The 23,222-nt window shown below is 38.2% G+C and overlaps 1 protein-coding gene across 7 annotated transcripts in view; it reads left to right on the forward strand.

The window, feature by feature from the left end:
- The window catches only part of FMNL2 (formin like 2), a 307,250-nt gene that overhangs the window by 180,100 nt on the left and 103,928 nt on the right, over positions 1-23,222 (forward strand). The window lies entirely within an intron of this gene.

Here is a 23,222-nt window from a genome sequence, read left to right on the forward strand (position 1 = left end):
TTTGGTTAACCATTAGTCATTGTGAGAATTGTGGCCAGCAGAAAACTGGGCTTTTTGTCACATATAGGTAACCCATTGGTATGTCACACACATGAATATCGTTTCTCCTATGTATGTTTGTGAGGGAAAAGATAAAAACCATGAGCTTAGAGCATTCATAATGTAGTATTTATATGGCAAATATAATGTATCGGTGTTTGTTGACTGTTTATCTGTTACCTACATGGACCATGTCATATATATATTTGGTACCTATCTATATCTGTCAGTGGTACCTAAACTGATAGACACTCAAAATACATTTGTTTTTATGATTCCATTTATATGAAATGTCCAGAATACAAAAATCTGTAGAGACGGAAAGTAGATTAATGGTTGCCATGGCCTGGGAGGGGGGATGGGGAGTGACTGCTAATGGGTGTGGATTTCTCTTTAGTGTGACAAAAATTACACCAAATTACGTAAAAATTACTATAAAAAGACTTTTTGGGAAAATTGGGGATATTTGACTTGTGACTCCCAAGTAATTATTAGATGATTTCCAAGAAATTATCGTTGACTTTGTTGGGTTTGGTTTTGGTATTGGATTAAATAAGAATCTGTTCTTACTTTTTAAGAAACATCTACTTGTGCAAAGATGAAATGATATGACTGGAGTTTGTTGTAAAATACTTCATCGAAAAAAAGTGGTAGATAAAGGAAATGTGGAAGAACCTTTAGTTGTTGAATCTTGGTGAGATATGTTGAGGTCTATTATAGTAAAATCTCAACTTTTGTGAATTTTGGAAAATTTATAATATAAAATTTAAAAACAAAGATATTTGCTACTTAACTACCTTCATTTTTTCCTCATCTGTAAAATATAGTTAATACTAACATCCTTAAATTATTTTGAAGATTAGAGGCAATATATGTACAGTACGTAGACTAACACCAGGCATATAGTAAGTGCTTCATAAGTGGTAGGGCTGCTTCTGCTGTGGCTGAGGGGCCCAGATATTAAGTATTAGAATCATGATTATTTTTCTTGTCAACTTGTCTTCAGAAGATTCAGGGAAATTTATTGTTGAATCAATCATCATATGTTCCCCAAACATACTTTGCGCTTTGAATACATGGTGCATGATGCTGTCAGGAAAAAACACAGCTATAGGTTTCAGTCCAAGAAAACATCAAGGTGAACCTCTTTTTTGTGAAGTCTTAAAACAATGATCGTGGTGTGTTGTCATTGCTCCCTGACACACAACCCATTCCCTAGCCCCTGTTGCTTTGTGCACAAATAGCGTACTAAATACAAATATTAATTTTATTTCTTTTAAAACAAATAATGCAGATATATTATCTGTTATCTTAACATATATGTTATATGCAAGGTGTGCAAAGTAAAATTGGATATTAAAGAAATTTAATTCTAAAAAGAAGTATGTGAACAAGAGTGTTGGAGGACCCAGGGAGAGATTACTTCAGGTTTCAGTTCCATGAAAAATTATCATGTGGACACTGTGAATCATGGAACTGGTCATGTTTCTCCTTTTTTCCCTTGGCTGCTAGAATGCTCAGAGCCAAATCTGTGGTCTTCCCTTACTGAGTATACAGTATCTTAGTAGCCTACGTTTTGTTTACCAGCCTCATCCATGGCTTCATCGAATTTTTCCTGCCCACATTTTCCCTCCACATTGATTTCCTCACTTAAAAAAAAAATCTTGTATGAAGCTGTAAAGTTTCAGAAGTCTTCTTTTTGAACAAGATGAACATAAAATATATCAGCATTATTGGTGAACGAAAATTCAGTTTGCACAGATAACAATACTAAAATTTTCTATCTGCTGTGGGCATTATGCAAATCGGTGCATCATATCTGTTGTTTTCCTTTAAGGCAGCATATAAAGGGTCAGAATAAATGCTTCATCATTATTCACCTATGAATTCAGTTGAATACAATTCACCATTTAATTAGAAGCATCAGTTTTTTCATAGTTTCATGTGGTTTCTGTTACTCTGTCATTTGTATTGTAAGTATTTAAATATGTCTCTTCCACCAAGAGTAAGTTACTGAAGGGCATGGGCCATGTTTCTTGGTGTACCTCCAACACGTTGCTTAGTGCCTGAAACATAATAGGTGCTTATCGTAAGTGTGTTGAATGTAAGAAAAAGCTAAATAATGTTTGGGAGACAGTGGACAAGGAGGAGAAGGCAGAAGGGAGAAAGAGGGAGGTGGAAGACGTAGCCTGGAGGTAGAGGTTTGCTGCTGCTTTATTCTTTTCACCTTCCTCTACCTGTTGGTGTAATTTGCTTGTGATAAGTGAAACTAAACTTCACTTCTCAATTCTGGAAACTACGGTAAAGAGGGCAGGGTGCCTAATGTAGATAAGAAGGAGTTTATATGGGCATATCTGCAGTGAAGCTCCATCTCCACCTACCCATGGTCAACTGAAAATCCAGTTCTTTGGCTAATTTCAGGAGCAAAATAAAAGTTTTTAAGAGAGTAAATCCCAAAGAGCTTTCTACAGTAACAGTATTCCAGCAGTGTCCTTTAGTCCTTTCCTAGATTACTGCATAAATATAAAGATGACCTGCGCTTCCAGTGGGTCTCAAAGGTTCGACATGGGAGAACCGTGTAAGTCTGTTCTGAGTGGGATGATAGAAGCCGAAGAAAGAGGCTTCCCTGCTGGGTTTTGGGCAGTGTGAGGTGTATCCCAGGGAACTTATTTCTGTGCTGTAGTAAGTGGGCAGAGTTCCATGAGGACATCCGTTCGAGGACTCGGTGGGGACACCGAGGCTAATTTTATAATAGATGAAATGACAGTGTGAGAGTAAAAAACTGGAAATACTAAGTTCTTTTGCCAAACGCAAATGAAAACTCACAAGCTGTGTAGCAATAAGAGGGCTCTTTCAATGATCTTTATATCTATGCAGAGAGGGAAAGCCCTTGCTCTCACTTTTGCCTCAATTTTCAGTGCTCCGTGAACACAGACCCTGTGCTGCACTGGTTTGGCTTTGGGGTCTTGGCAGTTTCCCACAAGTTAAGGATAAAGGTTGCATATAGGGAGCTTCAGAGATCCTGGATGAATTTAAGACTTTCAGATCATTATATCTGGAAGGGTTGTTAGAGATCATTTATTTCAAGCCGCTCTTTAAATTTTTCTACTGGAAAACAACGCATGCTTGTCAAAAAAAAAAAATTTTAACTGTATTGAATCATAGGAAGTAAAGCAGAAATCCTTTTGCCTTTCCTGCCTGTTCACTAAACTCCTTATTTTATAGATGATGAAATGGAGGTTCAAGAACATAAATGACTAGGCCAGTGCCAAGGCCACCTGGGTTAGACAAGAACACCAATTCCAAACTCCGGTCATGAGCCGTTTCAATTATTAGGGACCTAGAAACAATCCATTGAAACCAGAATTGTGGTAGGTAAGGGGCTATCACCAAGACTTCATTTTGTGGCTTCTCAGGTGATGTTGGCGTGGGGGGAATGGGGTCTGTAGAACTTAGCGGTGGTGGTGGCTTGGTTCGTAACTGTGCCTCAGCTGAATACGTGGAAGTGGTTAGTCAAAAATTCAGGACATAGTAGATGACTAATACTGATGGGTGTAGATTCCGCAAATGTACGTAATCCCGTCCCAAAATGTTAGCAGTGCATACCTGAGCTGGGTCAGAAAAGTTCCCTGTGGCTTTGCTGGTGATGGCACAATTTGTTTTTTTGCAGGGGGTGGTGGTTTGGCACGGCTCGACCTTGCCCCCTAACGGCTGGCCATTGCTTTGCATTGTAGCCTCGTGAGAGATGGGTGTCTTCCCTTTGCTTGTATAGAATGATATGGGAGAAGGAGATTAAAAACAAAGACAAAAAAGGGGAGAGTGAAGAGGTGGCAGAAAATCATACCCACTTAGACTCAGCTTCCTGTGTTCAGCACTTCAGGGAGATCAGATTGCAGCTCTCAAGGCTTGGCACGTACGTGTCCTAGTCAGGAAAGGGGAAGGCCCTTGCTGCCACTCAGCCAGAGCTGAGCCAGGCCGGTGGTACTAAGATACTCCAGGACAGTGAGAGCTGCTCTTGTCTTTTTCAACACAACTGACCCATACCATTTGAATGTATTTAATCATTAAGAATATAATTATTTTTAAACCCTTCACTTACTTTCTAATACTGTTTCTTCTGAAAGACGAGAAAGTTACTTACTGGATAACTTACTAAGCCCATTTGCCGCTGGAATCAAATTTCCTAAAATATTGAAGAGCACACATATATCTCTGTGATTTGTTTTTTTTAACTGTTCATGTTTTTGTGAGCCAGTTAGAGCTCTTCTCTGCCAGCTAAGCAAATATTACTGGATACTGATAAATTATTTCTTGTAGACCATCAGATTCAGTTAATGAGGGCCTGTCCTTGGAGCCCCAGGGGAAATAAATGAGTCGTGACAAGGGAAGGTGGGAAGGGTGGTTGTAGCCTGCTTCCATGTCGGCTGCCATGTTAGTCATTGGAGCAGTGTATGGATAGCATAGATAGTGGGAAAGAAGCAGAAGGAAAAGATGGTGATGCAACAGTAGCCTTCGCCTTGCTCTACCCCTGCTCCTCTTGCTCCAAGACTCCCCATTTAATCTGCCTTTAGCCTCTATCCCCGAGTTCCAGGCTTTGATTCTACATTTAGCCCAGCTCACTTCATTGAGGCTTTCCCAGCTGTCGGTTCAGCAGACAGCCATCTCCCCTGCCCTCTCCCCCTTATTCATTCCTCTGGCTAGCTGACATTATTACTATATTTAATATTATTTGGTGTTAAGTTGTTTGCATTTTTACTGTACTTCCATAGTTCTGTGGTATGTTGAAATGCTATTTATTTTAAAATCATTAGTAGGTTTTGGGATCTGTTTAATTGTTTTTAAATTCTATCTTTCAAACCCTTAGTGTTTTTCTTTTATCGTTTTGATATTTGGGCTTTCCCTTCTGTGTAATCCTCCTTTTGACTATGCGTTAGTTGGATTTTTTGTTTGGTATTTTGTTTTCTAGTTTATCTTAAAAAAATTCACTATGCATCTTATAAAAATGAGAATTTTCTCTTGTATCCAAATAAAGTCATCACAATTAAAATGAGTAATAATTTCTTAATATCGTCTACTGCCCGGTTTATATTTCTCAGTTTTCTTAATGTTCTTCCCACCTGGTTTTGTTCAAACTAGTCCAGAATCAATCACACACTACATCTGGCGGTTATGTTCTTTAAGTCTCTTTTAATCTAGCACAGACTTTTATTCATGATGCTCATATAGTAAAGCGACCAGGCAAGCCATTTTGTAGGAAATCTTGTTTCCTGTATTTACCTGATTGTTTCCTAGAGGTGTCTGAGCTCCTGAATTTCCTGTTAACCAGAAGTTAGATGTAAAGATATGATAGATTGATGTTGAACGTCTTTGTCTGGAATATAAGAGACAAATAATGTCTGATGTCTCACCATTAGATAATAAAGGTCAAAGGATCAGATGACAACCTGATTCCTCTGTTGTATAATTATGTTTTTCCCTTATGCAGAAAGGAATCTGTGGGGTGTTACTTTGGCATCACATATACGTCTTGTTACCTATCAGCCTTGTACCTAGTGAGTTTTAAAACCAATTGATACTTTTTGGCTGAATCAGTTTCATTAGGAGTTGCAGGAAAAAAAACAAACCCGATTTTCTAATTTTATTTCCCTTCAACATTAAGCCAACAACTAGAGCTTTCACCTGGTCCTGGTTTACCCTGGAATTAATTATTCCTGTAATTCTTTCCCTCAATTGTCATTTTTCAAAGTAAGGGCTTAGTTTAATAGATACCTCAAAAGGTGACAAATGTTTTCTTTAGCTTCCTTTTGTGAATATCATTGTGAACCCATGGATTTCCATAGTCAGTGTGTTACAATCAATAGGAGATTTTTTGAGGGGGGCTCACATTAACAACATTTTAACATTTGGGAGCTCCTTCGTGCTGCCTCTTCTCTCCTTTTGACATGACCCTATTAATCCTTACAGGCTTGTTGTATGGTGCAAAAATCATTTCTTAGGCTTAACTTGTACTTTCCTTGCACCTGACCTAGAGTAAGACGTTTCTTCAAGGAGCCCTATTCTTTTTCCCAGGGGATGGTATTAGAAGTTGTCATAGTATTAGGTTGTCACAGCTGCTGGGTGAATTTGTGTCTCAGTTTAAGTGTCTGGACCTTGAAAATGTATGTCTAAACATTATGAGTTCAAATTGGTATTTCCAAATCAATTTTTAATATTAATTCACTTATTTTTTTGATTTCATAATTATCACTTTTTTTCATTGAAATATTTGATTCCTAACATCAATTATTTTTCTTTTCCTATAATATTAAAAATTTCAAAATAACAACTACCAATATCATTACTAACTAAAGTTACTAGGTGAAGGATAAATTTTTTTGTACTTTTGTGTCCTCAGAGTGCATCCTATTAAAGATGTGCCTAGTATTGTCATTTAAAGTCACTTGATGTTGATACCTTTTCTGTTATTACCTTCCAGTATAAGTTAGAGTAATGATAGATAACAAACAGATGCTGTACGAGATTCCTAGGGCTGTCGTAACAAATGACCATAAACTCCATGGCTTAAAACAACAGAAAGGGTTTTGTCACAGTTCTGGAGGCCAGAAGTCTGGAATCAGGCTGTCTCCCGGGCTGTGTTCCCTCCACAGGCTCCAGGGGAGAATCCTTCCCGTCTCATCCAGCTTCTGGTGTCTATTGGCGTTCCTTGGCCTGTGGCTGCGTAACTTCAGTCTCTGCCTCCGTCTTCACACGGCCTTCCCAAACTCTTCTCCTTGTATCTGATCCGTCTCTTCTGTCTCTTATAAGGACACTTGTCACTGGATATGAGCCTACCTGGATACTCCAGGGTGATCTCATCTCAAGATCCTTAACTTCATTGTATCCACAAAGACCCTTTTTTCCAAATATGGTCACATTCACTGGTTCAGGGGTTAGGACATGGACAAATATTTTGGGTTGGGGGACACCATTCAACCCACTGTAGATGCCAAGACACATAATGATTTACAAAACAAGCTTGTCGTTCACATAACAATCCAAGTTGGTATTGTTGATCATTGGGGGTTAAATTACACAGAATTAATCAGGGATCCACTTGAGGCTGTTTTCAACATAAAGTTTCAGCTTTGCAATCAAAGGAAGAAAGAAAATGCAGGTGGACACCTGGAGAGTTTTTTGGGCCAGGTTTGAAAGTGGCATGTGTTATAGTCTTATTTTTTTTGGCTAGGCCTGCCAGGGAGGATGAGAAATGTAGGCTAGCTGAATACCCAGGAAAGAGAAGAAAGTGTTAGTAAACAGCTAGTCTCTGCTATGATTACCAATTTTGATAGTCTGATAGTTTCATTTGTTTTAGATTGTATTCAATTTTAAAACTTGCCTTTATTTATGTATTCATTAATTTATTCATTGAATAAGCATTTAGTTGTATAGGTGAGGGAAAGCAAAGAGTAAAGTGAGAGAGGGTATGGGTCTGAGTTCTCCCAAAGCAGATACCTCCTGTGATACTTGGAGTCTGGAAAGGACTCTAAATGGTTGATAGTACCAGTCTGTTCTGAGTTCCAGCACGGGGCCAGGCCAGGCAGGAATTGGCTTTGGGACATGCATTCTTGCCAAATTAAAAAAAAAATTGTCTCTGAGTTATCTTCTCCTTGAGATTTTTTTTTTAACATCTTTATTGGAGTATAATTGCTTTACAATGGTGTGTTAGTTTCTGCTTTATAACAAAGTGAATCAGCTATACATATACATGTATCCCCATATCTCCTCCCTCTTGCGTCTCCCTCCCTCCCACCCTCCCTATCTCACCCCTCTAGGTGGACACAAAGCACCGAGCTGATCTCCCTGTGCCATGTGGCTGCTTCCCACTAGCTAGCTATTTTACATTTGGTAGTGTATATATATCCATGCCACTCTCTCACTTCGTCCCACTTACCCTTCCCACTCCCCATGTCCTCAAGTCCATTCTGTACGTCTGCGTCTTTATTCCTGTCCTGCCCCTAGGTTCTTCAGAATCTCCTTGAGAGTTTAAAGGGACTGTTGTCCTTTTCTTGAAGTTGCCAAACCTCAGTTAGTTGCTATTAAAAAGAAGACAAGTTTTAGTTTCCCTCCAGAAAGCAAGTTTCTCTTCCATTAAGACTTACTCCAGGCCTCCAATTTCTTGATTCTAAAATGCTGGAGAAGCAACGAGAGGAGCAGATGCCAACTCTCTATATGTGAGCTTTCTAAAGTTTAGTGTCTCTGGAGACATGGAAAATTGAGTCTGAACCCAGAAGTGAGTTTACGTCTTTCCTCTTCCAGAGGTTCCCTTTGTCATACAATTTTTATAGTGGGGAGAAAAGATGCTGGCCTATCCCACAGGGACTGAGAGAGGGACAGAAAATGGGGAGAAGGTTAGCTGAACAAGGGGGGAATTATTCCTTTTTAAAGGAATCCTTTTTGACAGCTTGATGTAAATGTTCTCTCAGAAATGCTATTCGGCATTAGCAGCTAGAGCAAGAGGCCTGGGGCTCAGTCTGATATGAAGAGTTTAGGTTATCTTTTGCCAAAATGAACATCGCATTGCCTGCCTTCCTGCCTGGTAATACAAATGGAATTACAGATCCCCCGAACCCCCCTTAAAACAACTAAATTGCCTGAGCTGACCCAGACAACTTGGTTATGCTGTTTGAAATAAACTTTATTGTATGAGCATCTTCTGTAAACTTGGGAATGCTGTTACAGGAAATGACGAACCATATAGCCAATTTAAGGCATACAGGCTAGACTGAGGTTGACCTTTGACACTGCCCTTCAGAAAATAATTTAAATTATTTATTAAGGTGTAGTAGCCAAGAATTTCGACTAGGTAATACAAATACTACTTTATGTTGTTTTAACACTTGGATATTTAACTCATCATCTTTGCTGTGGAAGGCTGTTTTAGTTTAACTTTATTAGTATGGCTTCCTTCCTTACAAATTCAACAAATTCAATTAAAACACTTTAAATAGGGGAAAATGATGAACTATGAATAGGATTAAAGAAGCCAGATTAATATTAAAGAATGAATTATAGGATGTTTTGATTAGGAAAGACCTGTTGAACTAGAAGAGACTTTTGCTAGTCTAAATAAAGGAAATCGTTTGGAAAAGTCTCATCAAAAGTTATTTTCAGTCTGAGAGCTGTAATGGAACACTTGGAAAGTTGTCCTCTCCTCTCAGACTAGGAAAATGATTTCATATTCAGAGCTGAAGAATGCTTCCCGGCTCTCCAAGAAACTGTGGCTGTGGAATGCATCTGACATGCTGATTTTTCTGCACTAGTCTTAAGTGCAGAAATGGCCAACTTTTAAAGTTGGGAATGGAGAAAGGGGACTTAACATGGTATTAACTGTATGTTCTTCCACTATTCAGAGTTCCTTATTGACTCCCTGTTGTCTGTTCTGTATGTATTAGCTTATTATTTGACATCTGCTTTTGTCCTTTCCAACTTACCGTTTAGATCCTTTGTGCCATTACCTTTCATAAACTGTGTTACTGGAACCCAGCTAAAGCCTTGAAGTTGCTGGCACATGCCCTGTGCTTCTCTGCCTTTGTTCCCATGTTCCCGCATCTGGATATCTCTGACTCCTGCCTCTCACATCGTCCCAGGATACCTATATGCTGCCTGTCCTTCAAAACACAATTCAAAAGCCAGTTTCTTCAGGGAAGTTCCCTTGATCATCTCTGTTGGAAAGAGCCTTACCTTTCTTTGAACTTCCAGAGGATCCCATATGGCTCTTATCATATTCTGCTTTGTATTACATAAATGTCTGTTGTATCTCAGAGATGAGATTCAATGCTTTGGCATTGAATTTGTTTCGTTTTGTGCTTTTTACATGGTGTCTTGCATAATGTGTTCTGGACGAATGGAAGAATGAAACGACAAAAAAAAAAATTTTTTTTTTTTTTTTCCATCTTGGTATTTTTCATGTTAGTGCCTGGAAACAGGAGACCCAAATGTGATAGCAAGATTTAAGATGTTCAGAGGCAGGGACTTGTCTAGCGAAATATTTTCATCCAATAATAACCACAGGGATCCTTCTAAATAGTAGCACAGCTGGCACTAGCTGCCTCTGGTAGTCGTTCGACAAAATTAGAATCCCATCTGAACGTGCTTTCTTGGCCATCAATTGTTATAAGTAGGTAGAGTCTTAATACTTTTTCTTCATTTTCTCTTAATTGTCCTCTTTTTTCATACTTTCTGTAGGTGGGGTAGTCATCTGGCAGCCTTTCCAAAGTGTCAGAATTTTGTTTTTTTCTTTTTGGGAAACATGGAATATGCATTCCCTTGGGGACTTTGGTACTCTCAGTTCCTTGGGGGAATCTGGCTCTGTTTGCGTACCTTTCCTTCATGTGTGTATAAGTTGCTGCCGCTGTGAGAGCTGAGATGTTATGGCTAACCTTAGTTCCCCTGCTTAGGAACCTGGTTTCTGGTCTTGGCACCTCCTCCTTCCATACATGCACCCTTTCCTGGCCTCTGCTATATTGTGTAAATCACTTCACTTCTGTCTATATACAATATGAATGCAATATTTTATTTTTGTCTTTCCTCCTCCTCATCTACTCTTGTCAGCGTTCTCCATTTTAGAGGGTAAACCCTTGGAGGACATAGATTATTCCCGTCAGTGTAGCTCTGAAGAGCATTTAGCACCAAGCTAAGTCCTGCAGATTAGTACTCACTAATGGCAATGATGCTGGCTGTAATTAGAGCTCATTTAGAGACAACAGTTTGCTTACTCAGCCTTGGCAAAGGAAGGCCAACTACTTTCAGCTTCTAGGAAGAAAAATCATTCAAGCTTAGTGAGCTTATGTGCACAAAAGCAAAGCCCTTTGAATTTTCACCATCTAAATGTATTACAGGAGCAGAATAATGAAACATTAATAATGGTATAATGATGGTGACGTCTGATTCATCCCTAAGGGTGTTTAAGCAGTTTGTGTAGCTTTGCTTAATCCACTATTGAAATAGAGCCGGTGACCCTGTGACTTTCCCAAACAGGGAAGAAACTCAACACTAAGTGTGTCCCCCACAAGCCATTCATTTCCCAGAGACTCACTATAACTTCTTTTCTTAAACCTCAGAATATGAAGATATAAGATAAACTTGAATGAAATTCTGTTTGATTTTGGAGCTGCTTATCCAAATAGAATTTATGGAGCAGAAATACTTATAACATGCTTGTTGTAAGTCCAGCCAACGCCAAATTAACCTCAGTTAAGTAATTTCTCCTGTAATTATACACATGGATAGAGAAGATGCAAAGGATCGGAAATGTTGTGCTAGATGAGTGGAATGTCCAGTTCCAAACCTTTCTGCAAAAAGGCTTTCAGTGACAAAGTTTATTAGATATACATGGGGAAAGGGGGGTGTGGAGGGAGGCCCCAGAGAAACAGTTCAGCTGGTCAGAAGGGAACCAAGACTGCCTGCCTGTGTCTCATAGAGAAGGCCATGTTGTAGCATAGCTGATGAGTTCCAGGTACTGTGACTTACCCAACGAATCTAACACTTCCCTGTCACAGCCCTTCATTTAAGCTCCTTTTAAGAATGGCCTGGTTTTCTTTTTTTCTTTTCTTTTTTAAAATTTTTATTTGAGTATAGTTGATTTACAATGTTGTGTTAGTTTCTGCTGTACAGCAAAGTGAATCAGTTATACATATACATATATCCACTCTTTTTTAGATTCTTTTCCCATATAGGTCATTACGTGAATGGCCTGGTTTTCTAATTTGAGTTGCAGTAGATTTGAACCTTGGTCATTAAATGGAATCCAATCAATGCTTTGTTTTTTTCCTTATCTGCAAGGCTGGCCTGTGTATAGGCAGAGTGACTTTCCTAGTGGCCAGTGGGGAGAGGGGAGGCTGGTGTAAGCCTTAGTGGATTGAGTTAATGAGAAATGTATAATTATGGAAGGCACTAGGCAGTTTCAGAGCCGTGAGAGGTACAACACAAGCTTATCAGCAAATGTTCTTTCACTATGACATGAGTTTGGCTGACATATCTAGCACAGAATCCACTGGGTATATGCCTTGTACAGAGTGTTTACAGTCTCTCTGAGTACTTTTAAACTTTAAAAACTTACTTGCAATTTATGTGAGAAGTGACTTGTATATGACATTTAAAAGAAGTTTAATTCTTTGAACATTATTAAGGACTGGGTGCTGAGTATTCATCTACATACTGAGACTCAAGGAAAAGTAGAACATGTTTTTTGTCTTTTAAAAACTTACTCTAGGCTGGAACTCCTGGCTTGGGGTCTCTCCCCTCCGCCGTCACCGAGCTGCCCCAGAGCCCAAGAGGAGGGTGGCCTCACTGAGGCTGCCGGCTCTGGAGGGGGCCCCCACTGGCCGAAGCCGTGACTGTCCTTGGGACCAGGAGACAGTTCCCTAAAACCTGGACCTCGACATGTCAGAGTTTTGCTTTTACCATTTGGTTTGGGGTTCTATCTGTTCTTTTTTTTTTTCCTTTATTTTCTTCCTTTTCTTCTGAGCCATGTGGCTAGCAGGGTCTTGGTCCTCCGGCCAGTGTCAAGCCTGAGCCTCCGAGGTGGGAGAGCTGAGTCCAGGACATTGGACCACCAGAGACCTCCCAGCCCCACATAATATCAATCGGCAAGAGCTCTCCCAGAAATCTCTGTCTCAACACTAAGACCCAGCTTCACCCAATGGCCAGCAGGCTCCAGTGCTGGACGCCCCATGCCAAACAACTAGCAAGACAGGAACACAAGCCCACCCATTAACAGAGAGGCTGCCTAAAGTCATACTAAGTTCACAGACACCCCAAAACACACCACTGGACGCGGCCCTGCCCACCAGAAGGACAAGATCCAGCCCTGCCCACCAGAAGGACAAGATCCAGCCCCACCCACCAGAACACAGGCACCGGTCCCCTCCACCAGGAAGCCTACACAATCCATGGAACCAAACTTACCCACTGGGGGAAGACAGCAAAAACAATGGGAACTATGAACCTGCAGCCTGCGAAAAAGAGACCCCAAACACAGTAAGTTAAAAAAAATGAGAAGACAGAGAAATATGCAGCAGATGAAGGAGCAAGGTAAAAACCCACCAGACCAAACAAATGAAGAGGAAATAAGCAGTCTACCTGAAAAAGAATTCGGGGTAATGATAGTAAAGATAATCCATATCTTGGAAATAGAATGGAGAAAATACAAGGCACATACAAGGACCCAGAAGAACTAAAGAACAAACAAACAATGATGAACAACACAATAAATGAAATTAAAAATTCTCTAGAAGGAATCAATAGCAGAATAACTGAGGCAGAAGAACGGATAAGTGACCTGGAAGATAAAATAGTGGAAATAACTACCACAGAGCAGAATAAAGAAAGAAGAATGAAAAGAATTGAGGACAGTCTCAGAGACCTCTGGGACAACATTAAATGCACCAACATTCGAATAATAGGGATCCCAGCAGAAGAAAAGAAAAAGAAAGGGTCTGAGAAAATATTTGAAGAGAGTATAGTTGAAAACTTCCCTAACATGGGAAAGGAAATAGTCAATCAAGTCCAGGAAGTGCAGAGAGTCCCATACAGGATAAATCCAAGGAGAAACACGCCAAGACACATATTAATCAAACTATCAAAAATTAAATACAAAAAAAATTATTAAAGCAGCAAGGGAAAAGCAACAAATAACATATAAGGGAATCCCCGTAAGATTAACAGCTGATCTTTCAGCAGAAACTCTGCAAGCCAGAAGGGAGTGGCAGGACATATTTAAAGTGATGAAAGGGAAAAAACTACAACCAAGGTTACTCTACCTAGCAAGAATCTCATCCAGATTTGATGGAGAAATTAAAACCTTTACAGACAAGCAAAAGTTAAGAGAATTCAGCACCACCAAACCAGCTTTACAACAAATGCTAAAGGAATTTCTCTAGGCAGGAAACACAAGAGAAGAAAAAGACCTACAAAAACAAACCCAAAACAATTAAGAAAATGGTAATAGGAACATACATATCAATAATTACCTTAAATGTAAATGGATTAAATGCTCCAACCAAAAGACATAGACTGGCTGAATGGATACAAAAACAAGACCCGCCTGTATGCTGTCTATAAGAGACCACTTCAGACCTAGGGACACATACAGACTACAAGTGAGGGGATGGAAAAAGGTATTCAATGCAAATGGAAATCAAAAGAAAGCTGGAGTAGCAATTCTCATATCAGACAAAATAGACTTTAAAATAAAGACTATTACAAGAGACAAAGAAGGACACTACATAATGATCAAGGGATCAATCCAAGAAGAAGATATAACAATTGTAAATATTTATGCACCCAACATAGGAGCACCTCGATACGTAAGGCAAATGCTAACAGCCATAAAAGGGGAAATTGACAGCGACACAATCATAGTAGGGACTTTAACACCCCACTTTCACCAATGGACAGATCATCCAAAATGAAAATAAATAAGGAAACACAAGCTTTAAATGACTCATTAAACAAGATGGACTTAATTGATATTTGTAGGACATTCCATCCCCAAACAGCAGAATACACTTTCTTCTCAAGTGCTCATGGAACATTCTCCAGGATAGATCATATCTTGGGTCACAAATCAAGCCTTGGTAAATTTAAAAAACTTGAAATCGTATCAAGTATCTTTTCTGACCACAACGCTATGAGACTAGATATCAATTGCAGGAAAAAAATCTGTAAAAAATACAAACACATGGAGGCTAAACAATACACTACTAAATAACCAAGAGATCACTGAAGAAATCAAAGAGGAAATCAAAAAATACCTAGAAACAAATGACAATGAAAACACGATGACCCAAAACCTATGGAATGCAGCAAAAGCAGTTCTAAGAGGGAAGTTTATACCAATACAATCCTACCTCAAGAAACAAGAAACATCTCAAGTAAACAAGCTAACCTTAAACCTAAAGCAATTAGAGAAAGAAGAACAAAAATATCCCAAAGTTAGCAGAAGGAAAGAAATCATAAAGATCAGATCAGAAATAAATGAAAAAGAAATGAAGGAAACAATAGCAAAGATCAATAAAACTAAAAGCTGGTTCTTTGAGAAGATAAACAAAATTGATAAACCTTTAGCCAGACTCATCAAGAAAAAAAGGGAGAAGACTCAAATCAATAGAATTAGAAATGAAAAAGAAGTAACAACTGACACTGCAGAGATACAAAGGATCATGAGGGATTACTACAAGCAACTATATGCCAATAAAATGGACGACCTGGAAGAAATGGACAAATTCTTAGAAAAGCACAACCTTCCAAGAGTGAACCAGGAAGAAATAGAAAATATAAACAGACCAATCACAAGCACTGAATTTGAAACTGTGATTAAAAATCTTCCAACAAACAAAAGCCCAGGACCAGATGGCTTCACAGGCGAATTCTATCAAACATTTAGAGAAGAGCTAACACCTATCCCTCTCAAACTTTTCCAAAATATAGCAGAGGGAGGAACACTCCCAAACTCATTCTACGAGGCCATCATCACCCTGATACCATAACCAGACAAAGATGCCCCCAAAAAAGAAAACTACAGGCCAATAACACTGATGAACATAGATGCAAAGATCCTCAACAAAATACTAGCAAACAGAATCCAACAGCACATTAAAAGTCTCATACACAGTGATCAAGTGGGGTTTATCCAAGGAATGCAAGGATTCTTTAATATATGCAAATCAATCAATGTGATACACCATATTAACACACTGAAGGATAAAAACCATATGATCATTTCAATAGATGCAGAAAAAGCTTTTGACAAAATTTAACACCCATTTATGATAAAAACTCTCCAGAAAGTAGGCCTAGAGGGAACCTACCTCAACATAATAAAAGCCATATATGACAAACCCACAGCCAACATCATTCTCAATGGTGAAAATCTGAAAGCATTTCCTCTAAGATCAGGAGCAAAACAATGTTGCCCACTCTCACCACTATTGTTCAACATAGTTTTGGAGGTTGGAGCCACAGCAATCAGAGAAGAAAAAGAAATAAAAGGAATCCAAATTGGAAAAGAAGAAGTAAAACTGTCACTTTTTGCAGATGACATGATACTATACATAGAGAATCCTAAAGATGCTACCAGAAAACTACTAGAGCTAATCAATGAATTTGGTAAAGTAGCAGGATACAAAATTAATGCACAGAAATCTCTTCCATTCCTATACACTAATGACAAAATCTGAAAGAGAAATTAAGGAAATACTCCTGTTTACCACTGCAACAAAAAGAATAAAATACCTAGGAATAAACCTACCTAAGGAGACAAAAGACCTGTATGCAGAAAACTATAAGACACTGATGAAAGAAATTAAAGACGATACAAACAGATGGAGAGATATACTGTGTTCTTGGATTGGAAGAATCAACATTGTGAAAATGACTATACTACCCAAAGCAATCTACAGATTCAATGCAATCCCTATCAAACTACCAATGGCATTTTTCACAGAACTAGACAAAAAATTTCACAATTTGTATGGAAACACAAAAGATCCCGAATAGCCAAAACAATCTTGAGAAAGGAAAATGGAGCTGGAGGAATCAGGCTCCTTGACTTCCGACTATACTACAAAGCTACAGTAATCAAGACAGTATGGTACTGGCACAGAAACAGAAATATAGGTCAATGGAACAGTATGGAAAGCCCAGAGATAAACCCACACACATATAGTCACCTTATCTTTGATAAAGGAGGCAAGAATATACAGTGGAGAAAAGACAGCCTCTTCAATAAGTGGTGCTGGGAAAACTGGACCGTTACATGTAAAAGAATGAAATTAGAACACTTCCTAACACCATACACAAAAATAAACTCAAGATGGATTAAAGATCTAAATGTAAGGCCAGACACTATAAAACTCTTAGAGGAAAACATTGGCAGAACACTCTATGACATAAATCACAGCAAGATTGTTTTTGACCCAGCTCCTAGAGAAATGGAAATAAAAACAAAAATAAACAAATGGAACCTAATGAAACTTAAAAGCTTTTGCACAGCAAAGGAAACTATAAACAAGACGAAAAGCCAACCCTCAGAATGGGAGACAATATTTGCAAATGAAGCAACTGACATAGGATTAATCTCCAAAATTTATAAGCAGCTCATGCAGCTCAATATCAGAAAAACAAACAACCCAATTCAAAAATGGGCAGAAGTCCTAAATAGACATTTCTCCAGAGAAGACATACAGATTGCCAACAAACACATGAAAGGATGCTCAACATCACTAATCATTAGAGAAATGCAAATCAAGACCACAATGAGGTATCACCTCACACCAGTCAGAATGGCCGTCATCAAAACATCTACAAGCAATAAATGCTGGAGAGAGTGTGGAGAAAAGGGAACCCTCTTGCACTGTTGGTGGGAATGTAAATTGATACAGCCACTATGGAGAACAGTATGGAGGTTCTTTAAAAAGCTAAAAATAGAACTATCATATGACCCAGCAATCCCACTACTAGGTATATACCCTGAGAAAGCCATGATTCAAAAAGAGTCATGTACCACAGTGTTCATTGCAGCTCTATTTACAATAGCCAGGACATGGAAGCAACTTCAGTGTCCATTGACAGATGAATGGATAAAGAAGATGTGGCACACATATACAGTGGACTATTACTCAGACATAAAAAGAAAGGAAATTGAGTTATTTGTAGTGAGGTGGATAGACCTAGAGTCTGTCACACAGAGTGAAGTAAGTCAGAAAGAGAAAAACAAATACCGTATGCTAACACATATATATGGAATCTTAAATAAATGAATGAATGAATGAATGGTTCTCAAGAACCTAGGGGCAGGACAGGAATAAAGATGCAGACGTAGAGAATGGACTTGAGGACATGGGGAGGGGGAAGGGTAAGCTGGGACGAAGAGAGTGGCATGGACATATATACACTACCAAATGTAAAATAGATAGCTAGTGGGAAGCAGCCGCATAGCACAGGTAGATCAGCTTGGTGCTTTGTGACCACCTAGAGGGGTAGGATAGGGAGGGTGGGAGGGAGAGACAAGAGGGAGGACATATGGGGATGTATGTATAGGTATAGCTGATTCACTTTGTTATACAGCAGAAACTAACACACCATTGTAAAGCAATTATACTCCAATAAAGATGTTAAAAAAAAATAAAAACTTACTCTATCAAAAGCAAGGTGAGTACACTTATTATAGTGTAGTGAAAAGAACAAGGATTAGAGAGTCAGAAAACTTGAGTTTTAATCCTTGATCGGGAGTGGGGGTGATGTGGGTGTGTATATGTGTGTGTGAGTGTGAAATTTAAGGCAAGTCATTTACTCTCTGAGCCTCAGTTTCCTCATCTATCAAATGGAATTTTACATATGCTTGGCAGATAGAGAAGCTTGAGTAAGTTAAGAGGCCTAAAGAATATTGTAAACTGTAAAGTGTTATTAAAAGATAAGTTAATAATCTTTGAGAAACAAGAAGTGCTGCCCCAGATGCAAGGGTAATTGTGCTCCTGGGCCTGTATAAATTAAGTCGCTTTTAGCAATGAGAAGAAGTTTTCTGGTCGTTACCAGAGAAATTGAATTCCTAACACTCTAATTTATTAAACTGTTTGCAAATGACACAGACGCTTCATGAAGATATTAAAGTCTGTTCTCCCCCTCTCTTTCCTTCCACGCTTCTTTCAGTGCGGTTTGTCAGCATAGTGTCCTGAATGTTAAGAAATGGCTTTGGGCTTCGTTCTTTGAATGTTTTTGGAGAATAATTAAAACCCTCAAAGCCATTTTTATTTCCCATCCAGAAACATTTCATGAAGAAAGTTTGGTCACACAAAGATATAAATGGCAAGAGGTCAGAGTGGTGGTGATGCTGTATGATTAGGTATTTTGAAAGAAATTTGTATTTTTAAAGCTCTTTCAGATGGCTTATCCATCCCTATTGACATATCACCATGATTTATCCCTAAGAACAATATTTCTATATAGCCTAACTCAAGTTAGGGGCTTAATCTAATTAAGCTACCCTTATCAGTGATGTTGAACAAGCAGGTAACTAGTTATTTTTTTTTTATTTTTATTTTTTTTAAACATTTATATTAACATATTTCCATACAAATAACCCAATGAAAGTTTAGTATTAGTTGTTCTGTTTGTTTGTTTTTTTATACTGCAGGTTCTCATTAGTCATCAATTTTATACACATCAGTGTATACATGTCGATCCCAATCGCCCAATTCAGCACACCACCATCCCCACCCCACCGCAGTTTTCCCCCTTGGTGTCCATATGTCTCTTCTCTACATCTGTGTCTCAACTTCTGCCCTGCAAACCAGCTCATCTGTACTATTTTTCTAGGTTCCACATACATGCGTTAATATACGATATTTGTTTTTCTCTTTCTGACTGACTTCACTCTGTATGACAGTCTCTAGATCCATCCACGTCTCAACAAATGACTCAGTTTCGTTCCTTTTTATGGCTGAGTAATATTCTATTGTATATATGTACCGCAATTTCTTTATCCATTCGTCTGTCGATGGGCATTTAGGTTGCTTCCATGACCTGGCTATTGTAAATAGTGCTGCAATGAATATTGGGGTGCATGTGTCTTTTTGAATTACGATTTTCTCTGGGTATATGCCCAGTAGTGGGATTGCTGGATCATATGGTAATTCTATTTTTAGTTTTTTAAGGAACCTCCATACTGTTCTCCATAGTGGCTGTATCAATTTACATTCCCACCAACAGTGCAAGAGGCTTCCCTTTTCTCCGCACCCTCTCCAGCATTTGTTGTTTGTAGATTTTCTGGTGATGCCCATTCTAACCGGTGTGAGGTGATACCTCATTGTAGTTTTGATTTGCATTTCTCTAATAATTAGTGATATTGAGCATCTTTTCATGTGCTTCTTGGCCATCTGTATGTCTTCTTTGGAGAAATATCTATTTAGGTCTTCTGCCCATTTTTGGATTGGGTTGTTTGTTTTTTTAATATTGAGCTGAATGAGCTGTTTATATATTTTGGAGATTAATCCTTTGTCCGTTGATTCGTTTGCAAATATTTTCTCCCATTCTGAGGGTTGTCTTTTCGTCTTGTTCATGGTTTCCTTTGCTGTGCAAAAGCTATTAAGTTTCATTAGGTCCCATTTGTTTATTTTTGTTTTTATTTCCATTACTCTAGGAGGTGGATCAAAAAAGATCTTGCTGTGATGGTAACTAGTTATTGAAGATAGCACGTGGGATATGAAGCGGTCCCAGAAGCCAAGGCAATTTTGGGTTTCAGTGAAAAACCTAAAATTCTAATGCTTAGAGGAAAAAATTATTAATTTAAATAAGTATAATGCCAATAATCCATCCAGAGTTCTTCAAAATAAATGTTTTGGCAAGGTGCTGGAATTCTCCAGTGTATTCCGACAAATGTTTCTGTTGTGCAAATGGCCATGTTGAAGACAGACAGACTGAAAAGGTTTGGTGCGCCAGGTGCTGGATTTATAACTCAAACAGTAGCTCCTTTTGAGATTAGACAAGCAACTCCCAAGTTTTAGGAAAATAGCTGGGGCTTTGTATTTTTCCTCCATAAGGGTTTCACTTGAATCCCTGGAGATAGGTGCAGTTTTTGGAGAAGTAGCTACGATGTATGATGTGTTTTAAAGCATCAGTTTTCTTCATTTTCTGTTTCTTGGAAATATGTTAGTAAGTTACTCAAACACGTGAAGAAAAAATGCCTAAAACACAACAGCAAATGCTAAGCACATTTGAAAAAGTGTGAGTTTATTAAATATAGACCTTGTCCATAATTTCAAGGGATTAATTATAAGGAAATTAATCAAGTCAGCAGGACCAGCAAATGTGTCTGTTTGAGAAAGCCCCTCTGGGTGACCACAATGTTAAGTAAGAAACAGAGAAAGCTATATTTATGACTGTCAAAAATGGGATTTTACTAGTTGAGTGAATGTCAATATGTTCTATATGCTAGTCATCCAGATTTTGTTTTATTTATTTATGTATTTATTTTTTGCTGCACCATGTGCCCTGCGGGATCTTAGTTTCTTGACCAGGGATCGAACCCAGTTCCCCAGCAGTGGAAGTATGGAGTCCTAACCACTGGACTGCCAGGGAATTACTTAAATTTTGTTATTTTTAAAGGAATAAATATGGCTCTTATGGTGTGAAGACATTGCCTGCAAGAACAAACATTAGAAATCTCTCAGTAACTGTCCACAGATTTCAAATTTTAGGTCCTCAAGCAAATGCTGCATTAGCCACAGTTAAAATTCATTGAGTTTCATGTGTTAAGAACTTTATATTTAGAGGTAGGTAGTATTTGCTATAGTAGAATGGAGCACAGGTTGAGTTGTCTCTGTCATGGGATTTTTAAAAATTGGGGTAATTGGATTGTATTATTAAAAAGCATTTTATTTATATCCCAGTATATCTCTGGCATCAGCTGTTTTCATACACAAGGTTGGAAATAGTAACTGGTTTCTAGATAGCTTGTCAGTTCATTTTTTGGGGAACTTTTTGTGATTATTTTAGCCCTCAGCTGGGCTATTGCTAAAACCCTGTGGCCATTGGATCCTATCTGATCCCTTCGTAAAGTTGATAGTGTTTGTTTAAAAAAATTAGGACTTGATACATAGACACAGTGATGGCACCAGAGATGTTGAATATGTGTGAATCATTAATTAGAAATTGCTTGTGGGATAGAAAATTGGGGGAATAATTAGAAATAATAAGCTGACCATTTTTTAAAACAGCTCCGTTGAGAGACAGTTTGTATACTATGAAATTTACCATGATCACTTTTAAATAAAGGGGAAGTATTGGTCTCACTCTAAGCCACTTTCTTTTATTTTAGAGTAGTGTTAAACAATAATAAAATGTATATTTTCACTAACAAGATGATCTTTTGATAATAGTAGGACGATCTTAAGCATTTCTAAATCTGTAAGTGAACAAGGCTTGAGTGGACTGGGAAGAATGTTGTGGTTCCTTGTATTGGAGAAGTACAAATTTATATGGGATAAACAAACGCTTAACATACTGACCAATTGTCAGTGTTGTGAAATACTAAAAAATTCCGTTTGGGCATAAGCAATAATCAGGTTAAAAAGAATTACTAGGAAAACATCTCTTGAGTTGTATGCAGAAAAGTACCTGATAAGAATTGTCCTGATTTCATGACAAATCTTTTTTTTCCTTTTGGGGCTGCTTTATGTAAACTTTTTTGGTGTGTTAAATATAGTGTATATACAGGAAAGGTTGTGAAACTTAAGAATAGCATAATAAGTAAGATAAAACCAACATCCGTGTAACTACTTCTAGGGTCAGAAAAGAACATTGCCGGCCTCTCAGGATCAATCTGTATTTCCCTTCCCCCTCCTTGGTCCTTGACTATCATTTTAATGCAAATCTCCCCCACCTCTTGTCTGTGTGTGTATGTGTGTGTGTGTGTGTGTGTGTATGTGAATAAACCACCTATATATGTGTCCCTAACAGTTAATATTTAATTTTGCCTCTTTTGTGAAAGAAATCATTTGTTCTTTTTTGTCTCAACAATCCATCCACATAGAACCATGCAATACAGTGTGTTCTTTTTTATCAGAATGTCATATATCATTATATGACTATAATATAGTACTTACCATTCTATAGTGTGGGCCTTTGGATTTTGCCCAGCTTACTCCTGCTTATTCTGCTTTGGACATTATGGTCTGTAAAACCTGATACACGTGGGCATGAGTTTCTCAAAGTGTGGTCCCTCCATCCACAGTGTCAGCATGAAACTTGTGAGAAATGCAGATTCATGGGCCCCACCCCCAATCTACATTCAAATATCACCTTGGCATATATGTGTTTTTTGTGTGTATGTGTGTATATATATATATATATATATATATATATATATATATATATATATATATATATAATATGCTTATTTCAATGATTGTGCCTTTGTTCACAATACTTTGAAGTCTTCTGATTTGGAAAGTGCCTTAGGAACACCTTAATGGTCACACACATGCACACAAATACACACTCACTGCAGTCTCTGAGCAATAGACTCATTACTCATTTTTGAAACAAATTAGTTTTATCTAGTTTAAGACAAATTTTTGATATTTTCAAAGATAAAATAAATATTCAACAGAAAAAGATTTGCCAACACTGAAGATATTCAAAGAATA

Source organism: Balaenoptera musculus, chromosome 7 (genome assembly GCF_009873245.2).
Source record: "Balaenoptera musculus isolate JJ_BM4_2016_0621 chromosome 7, mBalMus1.pri.v3, whole genome shotgun sequence".
Taxonomy (NCBI): domain Eukaryota; kingdom Metazoa; phylum Chordata; class Mammalia; order Artiodactyla; family Balaenopteridae; genus Balaenoptera; species Balaenoptera musculus.